At 42.1% G+C, this 13,927-nt stretch overlaps 1 protein-coding gene across 3 annotated transcripts in view; it reads right to left on the bottom strand.

Moving 5' to 3' along the window:
- The window catches only part of LOC123746180 (uncharacterized), a 42,848-nt gene extending 29,270 nt beyond the window's left edge, over window positions 1-13,578 (bottom strand). The window contains exons 1-2 of one of the 3 annotated variants that reach the window (XR_011225128.1): window positions 13,253-13,574; window positions 10,494-10,537 (exon numbers count right to left, since the gene is read on the bottom strand). The gene's annotated coding sequence lies outside the window, so the exon portion shown is untranslated. Of the gene's footprint in view, window positions 1-10,493; window positions 10,538-13,252 lie in introns of all 3 variants that reach the window. The other 2 variants (XR_011225127.1, XM_069314755.1) reach the window with 2 other exon arrangements.
- Window positions 13,579-13,927: the final 349 nt, after the last annotated feature.

Raw genomic sequence — 13,927 nt, 5'->3', positions numbered from 1 at the left:
ATGCCAGCCTTTTGATTCCTAGTTCTTTTTTGGGGGAGATAAGTCCTAGCTCTACCAGGTACTCAAAGTTCAATACACTGTGGTCACTCATTCCCAAGGGCGCTTCCATCTTAACTTCCCTTATATCCCATTCATTTAGGGTAAATATCAAATCAAGCATTGCTGGTTCATCTTCTCCTCTCATTCTTGTTGGTTCTTTGGTGTGCTGGCTTAGAAAGTTTCTTGTTGCCACGTCCAGCAGCTTAGCTCTCCATGTTTCTGGTCCTCCATGCGGGTCTCTGTTCTTCCAATCTATCTTCCCATGGTTGAAGTCTCCCATAATTAGTAGTCCAGATCCATTCCTGCTAGCAACAGAAGCTGCTCTTTCTATTATGTTAATGGTGGCCATGTTGTTTCTATCATATTCCTGTCTAGGTCTTCTGTCATTTGGTGGTGGATTATATATGACTGCGACTATAATTTTTTTCCCTCCATTTGTTACAGTACCTGCTATGTAGTCACTGAAACCTTCGCAGCCCTGAATATCCATCTCCTCAAAATCCCAGCCTTGTCTTACCAGCAGAGCTGGTAAGACAAGTGGGTAGCCAGCCAGTCACGTGGTTCCCATCTTTGTGTGATTCCACATTAATGACTTCACTTCTCAATTCACCTCCCAAAGAGATTGCACAGTAATATTTGCTGCACATAAATTATTCTGTTTGCATGTATATTATAATATTCTTAAAGGGTTGAATTATTGCTCACCCTTGGGTATGTTGTTTATATACGACATAACCATAACAGTAAATATACACAATAATTAGAGTTCTATAAATCATTTAGTATACTGTACGGATACAATGTCTTCCCTGGTAAAGATGGTGTCAATTTATGCTGTCTAACTCTTCGACAATAACTTGCTGTTCCTCATGTACTTGAGAGGTCAAGAGGTCATTTTAACGTTCCAGGCTTAATATGGCAACCTCCCACATCGGCTGTTCTCTAAATGTGTTTTATCAAGAAGTGGAAAGAGTGTTTATATTTAATCTGTTTTAGTACAGAAAATTACGTTGATTCAAAGGAAATGTTTTTAATGATGTTAACAGTCCAGAGACTGATGTTTAAGAATAATTCCCAATATTATTAGTTGTTGAATTTAATGGTGACATATGGCAATGATATCCCCTTTTTCTTCCGAGGAAAATTCCCCTGCTATCTCGGTTTCTTTGGATGAATAACTTAGCACAAAACCCGCAGAATATTATCTACGTATTGTACCAAATGTTAGTAAATAGTGTCGGTTTTTCCGACAATGAGAACTCTCCCGGGGACTCTCACAGGAACTCTTACAGGGACGCTCACGAGAACTCTCACGGAGATGCTAACGGAACCTCTCACGAGGACACTCATGGGGGGAAGGGGGGGGGGACACTCACGGAGGACATTCAAGGGAACTCTGACAGAGGCCATGCATGGAGACACTCGCAGAGGGACACTCACAGAGGGACACTCACAAGAACACTCATGGAGCATTGAGGGGGAATACTCATGAGGATTGTCATTGAAACACTCACTAGAACTCTTATGGGTATAAAGTACAAACCAGACTCTCATGAGGACACTTACGGGGACAGAGTACTAACTAGGCATTCAACGGAGACACTCACGGGGAGAAAGTGTGAAATAGGCACACATGGGGGGGGGGGGCAAAGTATTCACTTGACTGTCAGAGGTTGTACCTCTGGCTAACTTACACATGATTGACAGAAGAGGCAGATTGCCATTTTGCTTTCAGATAATTTCAGAGAGCGCACAGGAGTGCACGAAATTCTAACTTTCTTAATATAGCAGCTAGAAGGTCGAAATTTGGTGTCTTTGAAAAGCAGACACCCTCAGCTGTCCAGAAAACTCACGGTGGCCGCCATGGCATTTCTGAGTAAATAGTTACAGCATTAACATGATTTTTAGCATCTGGCTTCCCAGATTCAGAGAGAGAAGCCAGACGGTTATGAGCTAGGAGTCTCTCTCATTGGTCGAGGCACCATCGTCCTCCAAGATGCTGCCACCTGTAGGGAAATCTGGCTCCATAATACTAATAATAATGATGATTAAGATTCGAAAGACCATTTCCTTTATGGGAGAAAACAATTAATTATAGAAATTGAATAAACCAGAGAACCAGTGCCTATGGATCTCCAATCTATATAAATAAAAATAGAAATGTTCATTTGTGCATAACCGCTAATCTCCGAAAGTTCTTCACCGATTGCTTTGAAAATTTTCACACAATGTTCCATTCGCATCTGAGCAGGTTTTTATATACATACTATATAGATGTCACGTCTATGACAGCAAAAAAAAAAAAACATGCTTTTTCTGAAAAAAAACATTGTTTTTCAGGTTTTTTCATGTGAGGGAAATCTTCGAAAAATCTTTACCGATTGCTTTTTTCTTTTACAGAACGTTGCAGTTGAATAGGCGCATGGTTTTATATACATACTATATACATGCCTCACCTGTGACAGGATAAAACATGCTTTTTTTTTAAATAGCGCCATCTGTTAGATGTAGGAGCAACACACGCTGTTATATCCGAAAGTTCTTCATCGATTGCTTTGAAATTTTGACACAACGTTCCATTCATATACACGTATATTTTTATATACCTACTATATAGATGTCACACCTGTGGCAGGTAAAAACATGCTTGTTTTGAAAAACAGTGCCATCTGTTGCACGTAATAGCAACACAAGCATATACTAAATATGTAACGGTTCTATTTCAAACTTTCCGATTGCATTGATAAATTACATTTTCAAAGATTTTGATATATTTTCATTTTGATTTAATTAGTGTATGTGACATTCCATTGGAATTGAGCTGTGTTGTTTACCATACCATTCATTTTGTAAGAATAAGTATAGATTCCACACCTGTGACAGGTAAAAACATTTTTTTTAAGAAACAGTGCCATCTGTTACACTTAAAGGCAATACAAGCCATCTATTTAAATAAAAATGGAAATGTTCGTTTGTTCAAAATTGCTAATCTCAGAAAATTCTTCACCGATTGCTTTGAAATTTTCACACAACGTTTCATTTGCATCCGAGCGGATTTTTATGTACATATTATATAAATGTCACCTCTGTGACGAAAAAACATGCTTTCTTTGAAAAACTGTGTTTTTCGTTATTTTTCATGTGAGGGATAACTTGAAATTCTCTTTACCGATTGCTTTGAAATTTTGACACAACATTGAATTCAAATAGGCTTGTGTTTTTATATACCTACTATATAAATGCCTCACCTGTGACAAGTAAAAACATGGATTTTTTTTTAAATAGTGCCGTCTGTTGGACGAAAGAGCAACACATGCTTAAATATCCGAGAGTTCTCTGCCTATTGCTTTGAAATGTTGACACAACACTCCATTCTAATACGCACATGTTTTTATATACCTACTATATAGATGCCACACCTGTGACAGGTAAAAACATGTTTTTTTTTATAACAGCACCATCTGTTGCACATAACAACAACACACGCTATACTAGATATGTTACGATTACATTTCAATGTTTTCTATTGCATTGAAAAAATTGAATTTTAATAGATTTCGATTTATTTTTATTTTCTTTTAAAACTATTTTATGTTATATTGCGTTTGAATTGAGCTGTGTTGTTTACCATACCATTCATTTCGTAAGTATATGTATAGATGCCTCATATGTGACAGGTAAAACCTTCGTTATTTAAAAAACAGCATCATCTGTTGCATGTAAGAGCAATACACACAATACTAAATATGTTATGATTCCATTTCAAAGATTCCAATTACATTGACAAATGGAATTTTCATTGATTTTGATATATTTTAATTTTGATATAATAATTTTGTGTGACATTGCGTTGGAATTGAACTGTGTTGTTTACCATTCCATTCATGTCGTAAGTATAGCTTTTTTTTATTATGTCATTGTTTTTCATTTCGTTTTTAACGTTTTATTTATATTTCAGTGATGGGAAAATCAGATAATTTGATGTTCCTAATTTTCTGATGGGAACCATCAGATCCTTTGGGGGATGCATCAGCGAAGGGAGTGGGGAAGGGTGAGGAGGGCGAGATGATGAGAGTGGCGGATTTTGGGGAGGAATATGGGACAGAGGAGGGGTTAATGGATGGGAGGACGAGGAGACGGAGGAGTTTGGGATGGTGGGGACGAGGGGAATGGAGAATAGTGAAGAGGACAAGGGGACAGGGGTGTGGGGGATGGTAGAGAGGACGAGAGGATGGGGGAGAGGGAAATGGTAGAAGAACAAGGGGACGGGGGAGTGGGAGATGGTGAGGAGGACGAGGGGATGGGTGGAGTGAGGAAGGGTTAGGAGGACGAGGGGATGGTGGAGTGGGGGATGGTGGGGAGAACAATGGACGGGGGAAGGGGGGGATGTTTGGGGAGGACAAGAGGACGAAGGAGTGGGGAAAGGTTGGGAGGACGAGGGGACAGGGAAGTGAGGAATGGTTGGGAGGACGAGGAGACGGGGGAGGGGTGAATGTTGAGGATGACTGGGAGACAGGGGAAGGTTGCTGTGTCTCAGCAACGCATGTGCCACCAGCAACTCATGGTCGGGAACAGCTAGTGATAAATAAGTAGGATGCTCTGAGATGCTAGATAATGCAATGTGATTAATCATAAAAATGTTAGAGTAATGGACTGTAGAATAATAATTAAAATAATAGAGCCAAATCCCTCCATACACTTTGGGGGGGTTTTCTGAAATGCTACTAGGTAATGTACTACAAACTACAACAATATAAATATAAGTTATTAATTACAGCATATATGTGAAATATGTATTAGTTTATGTCACGTAAAAATAATAATGCATATCAAAGATTAAATCAAGTATATGATTAATAAGCAAATAAATGAAAATTCATTGCCTCTCAATATAGAAAGGACACTATCTACAAATTAAGACTGGTAAAATTCTCAGCTGTGTCAAAGGAACGAAGAATGCGTCCAATCTCTACAACACGTTGGGACCAGCCCAGAGATAGTAATCCTTGGGATATGTGATCATATGGACAGTCACACGCCTCCTCATTTGAATTACACCCCGCTGAAATAAATAACTTCCATAATTTCCACTCCTAACTAGTATTCACGCATTAAAACGCAATAACTGAAGTAATTGGAGGGGTGGAAGCAGCACTTATATGGGCGTTTTATATCGCCTACAGCATTACGGCATGGCTCCGGCATTAGTAGAATATTCCTGAGCTCAACAGTAAAACTATGAGGTAAAATGCCTGCCGAAATTGGTGTCCATATATTGAGTAAGCTGCGCCCTAAATCTGAAGCCCTGAGAAGAACGGATACTTGCAGAATTGGAAAATTTGGTCGCGCCGCTTCGGAACACCTTGCTGCCAATAGATAAAAAAAGGCGAGAGTCGCTTTCCTCCTCCTTCCCTCTCGGGTACACGCATTCGCAAAAGTAGGGGCCCCGAGCATAAATTATATTATTCATTTAATTCTAAGTAGGAAAGGAAGTGGTTATGACGAATATTTATGTCATAAATATGTGATTTACGGTATTATATTTTCGGGTAGGGCAAGCCGGTTAATAATTCAGACCGCGCAAAATAAACGAGAAAGATTTAAATGAAGAATAATTTGTATTATAATATTACTCACTGGAACAGCTATCTAGCTGGATAAGTGATTTCCAGTAAACAGTAATATACTAAATGAAGTAAACTTATTAATAACGATTATCCTTAATAAAGGAAAGTAAGTGGACTCGATTTTATTCACAGATATGTGGAAAATTATTGCCTCTGGCAAGCATTGTAGCACGACGCCATAAATATTAGGAAAGATTTCGCAGAATTGCGTCCTAATAGGATATGAATTTGTACTAGTAAACTACTGATTAGTAGTGTTAGTAAATTATAATTATTAGCACAAAGATGATTTATCAGGGTGCTAAATGAGAAATAAGTGTTGGATATTTCCAACATCATTGATTGGTCATCTCAAAAGACAAGGGGAACGCCGCAGCCACCATCCCGCCTCAAGGACCTCATTCTGATGAGCAAACCTGGACTGAGTAGACGTGGTATCCTGATTTCGGCCAAAATTCAGTGTATTTTTCTTGGCTATCGTATAGTTCAGCAAGCTCAAAGTATATCTATTCCGTCTAAGCATTACCGTCCCAAAATCCGGTACTCGCTCGGCGCAAATAGATATTATTTACGAAGATACTAGGAAGCACGGAAGGAAGATACTCCATGCCCCACATGTTCGTCTGCAGGTGCATTAGAACTGTAGCAAAGTGATTCGTGATCATCGGCTTATATCAGAGCGATCCGTCACCATATCTCTTAGTAGACTGTGTACAGGGAATCTAGGGATACGGTTCCAAGTGTTTAAGTTAAAATTCTGAGTGAATTAATGTAAAATTGTGGACTGTGTGGACTATTAATTTCGTCCATCGTGCTGTCCACCCCGGGTGCTTATCACATGGTGTCCATCTCGTTCCATCAGTGTTCCACCAGTGTGCCTTCAGCAAAGCACGCTACTGAAATTCTCACCCCGTGTGCTCTCTAAACGCACCCCTGTCTCCACCAGTTATCTTGGGTGGCAAGCAATTCTCGCCCTTGTGGTCCAGAGGTTCGCTGCCTCATCCGCCAGCGCCACCTCGACCCCACCTCACCGCACCTTCACCCGTGTAACCCCTGTGCACAAGGATCTACCACGGGCTGCCTGTGTGGTGTTCGATCTTCAATCAACAGCGGAATCATAATGAGTATGAATGTATTGTGGAAGGATACCGGTATTTTCAAAGTGAGTACTCAAGTATCAACTTTATGTATCATTCGTCTGGAGTGCATTATTTCTTTGGGCTGAGTAAATTCAGCCAGACGGTCTGTTGTTCTTCGTAGTCCCGTCGCTGGAAGAAGTTCCACAGCCGAGGAAAGCACGATAGGAGAGGGCAGCTACAGCTAATCTGTGTGATAACTGTAAACTGACCTGAGTGTGATTGTTATCTTACACTTGTTACACATTTAGTATTATGTGTTTTATATTATTTGTATGGATTGTTAGTATGGTTTAATAGATACCGTCACTGTCTTACCATTTCCGTGTTATCTTTCTTTTCTTTCGTTCCAGACGACAATCAGTGATAAAAAGTAGGAGAGTGAGTTTTACTCATTTGTTTCTGTGTGTATTACTGTCATATAATATTTGGTGACAGTGTTGTGTTGTATTGTTCAATGCTGTGGTTAAGCACTGTATTTGTTACTGATTTTATGTTGGTCTACGTGACCGGGTTTTGTGTTAGTTTGTGATCATTAAGTGAAGTCAGAGTCATTGTAATTAGTGAAATTAATTACCATCATTAGTAGTGCGAGGTAATTAGCAACTTGTTGACTAATTGGTGTTCGTTAAGTGATCTCAGTGATCAGCTGATTGTTAAAGTAGTTCTTTGTGAGTTAATTGACTGTCAGTTTGACAGTAATTAGTGCGGATACTCAGTGATTGCTAATTACCTGGTGTTTGTTGACTGGCTTCGTTAAGCCTGGTTAGGTTGCTTGACTAACTGTGTTGACAGAGTGTAATTAACGTAAATTACCTTACTTTGGTTTGACTATCCTGGAGACAAAGATTAACGTAATTAATTTTGCTAATTAACGTAATTGTGTTGTGACTTTTTATTGAAATTGCTTCGATCAATCGTCTTGTGTTTGTCATAATGTTGCAACGTAATTGATTGCTTTGACTGCATTCCTGAGAGACGAGCCTTAACGTAATTAACGTTTGCCTTTCCATTGGAGACTTTCGGCGCCGTGGAGAGTGGGGACCTGCTGCATGGGTAACATCTTCTCCAGATCAACCTAGCAACACTTTGCGCCCTGAAGAGGCCACTCCAGACCGACAACCAGAGCGCAACTCCAGAGTTTCCTGAGACTGATGGATGTCTACACCTGTACGGAGGACTGTCTCTGTGACAGGTCTGTCTGTTGTGTCTTAACTGTTGTTGTTATTAAATTGTTTTGCCACAGTCGTTACGAACTGCTACTTGCGTCTGAGTGGTCGCCCACTGTTTTCAGTTTAGTTAATGTTTAAACCGCGAGCAGTCTCTACCGGAAGTTCGATTATACCGGCTTGTATAATGTTGATAGCGCCACTACGGACTTTAATGTAACGTTAAGCTATTGTTGCCTTGTACTGTTTAGTATATTAAGTTTTTATGAATAAACGTTATTGTTTGAACTACAAGTGCCTTTCCGTTCACACCTTCTAAGACCCTTGTCACCATTGATTATCTCTGCCATACGCTCTGAAGTACTCACCTAATTATGCTTGCGGGGGTTCAGCTCTGGCTCTTTGGTCCCGCCTCTCAACCGTCAATCAACTGAAGCACAGATTCCTGAACCTACTGGGCTCTGTCATATCTACATTTGAAACTGTGTATGGAGTCAGCCTCCACCACATGACTTCCTAGTGCATTCCATTTACTAACTACTCTGACACTGAAAAAGTTCTTTCTAATGTCTCTGTGGCTCATTTGGGTACTCAGCTTCCACCTGTGTCCCCTTGTGCGTGTGCCACCCGTATTAAATAATCCATCCTTGTCCACCCTGTTAATTCCCCTGAGAATTTTGTATGTGGTGATCATGTCTCCCCTAGCCCAGTGGCTTACCTCTGAACTTTTTACAGCTTCGTCTTGTGCTTGACTAGATACGGGCTCCATGCTGGGGCTGCATACTCCAGAATTGGCCTTACATATGTGGTATACAAGGTTCTGAAGGATTCTTTACACAGGTTTCTGAAAGCAGTTCTGATGTTAGCCAGCCTCGCATAGGCCGCTGATGTTATTATTTTGATGTGGGCTTCGGGAGGCAGGTTTGGCGTGATATCAACTCCCAGATCTTTTTCTCTGTCCGTTTCGTGAAGGACTTCATCTCCCATTCGGTATCCAGTGACTGGCTTCCTAGATCCTCCTCCTCCTAGTTTCATTACCATCCCAAGTGATCCGTGATCTGTTTCCTTACCGTTTCAAGTGATCCTTATATGTTGGTCTGGATACTTGAACTCGAGCCAGTTTCATAGCCACAACATACACCAACAAATTTGGTATGAGAATCGATTTGCTTCTCTGAAAACTGCCGTCAGCAGTTACGGAAGCAAACGAGCCAGTGGAGCATTAGAACGTCAAGGATTTGGACTCTGGCGGCAGCTCTACGCCACCTACGTCAGTTTTAAAGTAATAAGCTGAACTTGTTGTTGTCAATGCAGTCCTTTCTGACTGAGGCCACTTGTATTAGTGCCATCCCGCGTAGACTGTAATCTCACAATGACACTGGAACCAAATACTAACTAGAAACTCACGAGGACAAATTACCAACCAGGCACTCATTGTGGCCAAAGTACCAACCAGGCACTCACAGGAACAAAGTACCAACCAGGAACTCACATGAACAAAGTACCAACCAGGCACTCACAGGAACAAAGTACCAACCAGGCACTCACAGGAACAAAGTACCAACCAGGCACTCACAGGAACAAAGTACCAACCAGGCACTCACAGGAACAAAGTACCAACCAGGCACTCACAGGAACAAAGTACCAACCAGGCACTCACAGGAACAAAGTACCAACCAGGGACTCACGGGGCCAAAGTACCAACCAGGCACTCACGGGGCCAAAGTACCAACCAGGCACTCACAGGAACAAAGTACAAACCAGGCACTCAATGGAACAAAGTACCAACCAAACACTCATGGGGGCAAAGAACTCACCAGGCACTCACTGGAACAAAGTACAAACCAGGCACTCACGGGGACAAAGTACCAACCAAACACTCATGGGGGCAAAGAACTCACCAGGCACTCAATGGAACAAAGTACCAAACCAGGCATTCATGCATACATAATACTAATCTGGCACTCATAGTGACAAAGTTCAAACCTGGCGCTCATTGGGGTAATTTCTCAACAAGGCACTATCGGGAGGAAAGTATCGAGGTACTCACGGGAGGAAAGTATCAAGGTACTCACGGGAGGAAATTATTAAGGTACTCACGGGAGGAAAGTATCGAGGTACTCACGGGAGGAAAGTATCAAGGTACTCACGGGAGTAAACTATAAACCTGGCACTCACAGGGGTAAATTACCAACCAGACACTTAAGGGGTCACACAAGGGGACAAAATACCCAACCAAGACACTCATGGGAACACTAACAAGGACAACGTACCACACAAACACTCAAGGAACACTAACAAGGACAACGTACCACACAAACACTCAAGGAACACTAACAAGGACAACGTACCACAGAAACACTCAAGGAACACAAACAAGGACAACGTACCACACAAACACTCAAGGAACACTAACAAGGACAACGTACCACACAAACATTCAAGGATCACTAACAAGGACAACGTACCACACAAACACTCAAGGAACACTAACAAGGACAACATTCAAACAGTGTACTTACCAAGGGTAAAGTGAGGGCTGAGAAGTTGTTCCCACAACAACAATCTGATAAAACAACAAAATAATTTAATATTAATTAATGTCTAAGCTAACTGAAAGAAATTTCAGATGACTTGATAACTTTAATTTTTTTTTAAATGTTTGCAAGGTCCTTCTGGTCTTACTTACCCAGTCTCTCTCCCAAAGTCTTGTCCAACCTCTGGTCCAGTCTCTCTCTTAAAGTCTTGTCCAACTTGAACCACCAGTCTTGTCCAAAGGAACAACCGTGGACATCTTCAAGAGGAAACTAGATTGTTTCCTTCAAGGAGTTCCGGGCTGTGGTGGGTATGTGGGCCTGCGGGCCGCTCCAAACAACAGCCTGGTGGACCAAACTCTCACACGTCAAGTCTGACCTCGGGCCGGGCTTGTGGAGTAGAAGAACTCCCAGAACCCCATCAACCAGGTATCAACCAGGTATTAACCTCTAGTCCAGTCTCTCTCCCAATGTCTTCTCCAACCTTTAGTCCAGTCTCTCTCCCAATGCCATGTCAAATCTCTAGTCCAATCTCTCGTCCAATGTCTTGCCCAACCTCTAGTCCAGTCTCTCGTCCAATGTCTTGTTCATCCTCTAGGCCAAGTCTCTTGCTGAATCTCTTGACCAATCACTTACCCAATCTTTAGCACAATCTTTTGTATAACCTTTTGCTTAGTCTTTTGCACAATCTTTTTCTTCACTCTCTTGTCCGTTCTCAAACCCAATCTCTTGAATAATCTCTTGCCAAATCTCAGGCTCAAACTCTTGCTAATTCTGTTCCAATTTTTTTTCTCATTCTATTGTTCAGTCTGTTGGCTCAGTCTCTTGCCAATTTTTATACTCAATGTCGTCCTCATTCTCTTGCCAATCAACTTCTTAATCTCTTCCTCAGTCTCTTCCCAATCAATTTCTTAATCACTCAGCCAATTTCTTCCTCTTTTGCGTAATCTCTTTTGCATTCTCTTGTTCAATCGGTTAATCAATCTCTTGAACAATAACTTCTTGCTCTTCTCTTCTCTTGCTCTTTTGCATAATCACTTGATCAATCTCTTGCACAATCACTGGTTCAATCTCTTGCATATTCTTTTGCTTTCTCAGTGGTATAGGGCTGTACCACTGAACCTCCCACACCACGAAGAGACGTTCTGTACTACTGAATCATCACACCACAATGGTTAACTGCTGTACCACTAAACCACCAATTCACAACGTTGGCTGCTGTTACTATTGAACCACCACACCAGAAAGTTTACTGTTGCACCATTCAACTCATTGTCTGTACTCACAAAAAGAGTATGAGATGCACTGCGACACAGGATGGGTATGCGGTCCATTACCACTGATAGGAGGTATATGGGGGTCCATTACCACTGACAGTAGATATAGGAGGGTCCATTATCACTCACAGGAGGTATATGGAGATCCATTACCAGTCACAGGAGTCATATCGAGGTCCATTACCATTCACAGGAGGTATATGGGGGGTCCACTACCACTCACAGGAGATATATGGGGGGTTCATTACCATTAACAGGAGGCATATAGGGTCCATTTCCTCTCACAGGAGGTATATGGGGATCCATTACCACTCACAGGAGTCATATGGAGGTCCATTGCCATTCACAGGAGATATATGGGGGTTCATTACCACTCACAGGAGGCATATGGGGGTTCATTACCACTCACAGGAGGTGTATGGAGGTCCATTACCACTTACAGGAGGTATATAGGGTCCATTTCCTCTCACAGGAGGTATATAGGGTCCATTTCCTCTCACAGGAGGTATATGGGGATCCATTGTCGCTCACAGGAGGTGTATGGGGGTTCATTACCACTCACAGGAGGTGTATGGGGTCCATTACCACTTACAGGAGGTATATAGGGTCCATTTCCTCCCACAGGAGGTATATGGGGATCCATTACCACTTACAGTAGGAATTAGGGGGTCCATTACCACTCAACGAGGTATATGGGGGGGGGGGTCCATTCCCATTCACAGGAGGTGGTTGGGGGTCCATTACCGTTCACAAGAGGTGTATGGGGGTCCATTGCCACACACAGGTGTATGGGGGATTTAAAACCACTTAAAGGATTGGGGGATCTATTACTACTTAAAGGAAATGGGTATGGAACACTCTAAAGAATTGGGTATGGGGTCAACTGCCACTCTCAGGAATAGTACGGAGTTCATTGTTGCTCGCAGGATGGGCATGGGGTTAACTACCGCTCGCAGCATGGGATGAGGTTCACTACCGCTCGCAGGATGGGTATGGGGCTCAATACCGCTCACAGGATGGGTACGGGGTTCATTGTCGCTCACAGGATGGGGATACTGTTTAATACTATTTACAGAATTGGTATGAGGCTCAATACAACTCAAAGGATGGGTAAGGGGTCTGCTTCCACTCACATGTTGGGTATGTGGTCCAATACCCCTCATAGGATAGGCATGGGGTACACTATCATTAACAGGATGATGATGAGATGCAATGTCACACATAGGATGTGTATTGAGTCCACTACTACTCACGAGATGGATATAGACCAACTATTACTAACAAAAATGGGTATTGGGTCTCCTATAACTCAAAGGATGAGTATAAAGTCCAATGCCACTCACAGGATGGGTATGGGACACATAATAAATGACCTATTGGACGCATGAGTATACAAACAATATTAAACAAGATTGTGATTGCATACTGACTTTGTCCCTCTGGAACCAAGGCATTAAAAACTTCACTCACCGCAAACAATAGAGCTGAGAGCAGCAACAGCTTCATCGTTGCTTCTGCAGGAGAGGTGAAGGTGTTGACTGCTTGAGGGAAGGTGGTACTGACCAAGACCTGTGGCAGGTGAATGGTTCAGTAGGTGTTGCTGGCGGGACACGTGTGGCTGGTGTGGGGTTCCCCGGGCGCTTAAGGATGTATTGAGAGATGTTCCTTAAGGAGAGCGCTGGCACCTCTAACAGTTCTCTGGGGTCCTCGCTGTGTAAAAAATGGAGCTGTGTTGTCAAGCCGGAGCCGCAGCTAACCAGTCCAGCACGACGCATAATATGACTCGTTTTCTTAACACATTGCGTACCTGGCAACCTCTGGGTTCCTGGAACACTGCTGAGTCTCTCCTGAACGTGTTCCTCTTCCACAACACTGATTACCTCACACTGCTTACCTTTGTTTATATAGCAGTCTTACCCTAACAGTGCTTATAGCAGTGTTACCCTAACAGTGCTTATAGCAGTGTTACCCTAACAGTGCTTATAGCAGTGTTACCCTAACAGTGCTTATAGCAGTGTTACCCTAACAGTGCTTATAGCAGTGTTACCCTAACAGTGCTTATAGCAGTGTTACCCTAACAGTGCTTATTGCAGTGTTACCCTAACAGTGCTTATTGCAGTGTTATCCTAACAGTGCTTATAGCAG

The sequence above is a fragment of the Procambarus clarkii genome, chromosome 80, assembly GCF_040958095.1.
Source record: "Procambarus clarkii isolate CNS0578487 chromosome 80, FALCON_Pclarkii_2.0, whole genome shotgun sequence".
In the NCBI taxonomy this organism is placed as follows: domain Eukaryota; kingdom Metazoa; phylum Arthropoda; class Malacostraca; order Decapoda; family Cambaridae; genus Procambarus; species Procambarus clarkii.
Note: the sequence above shows the minus strand (reverse complement) of the source record. Positions and strands in the feature narration are given on the sequence as shown.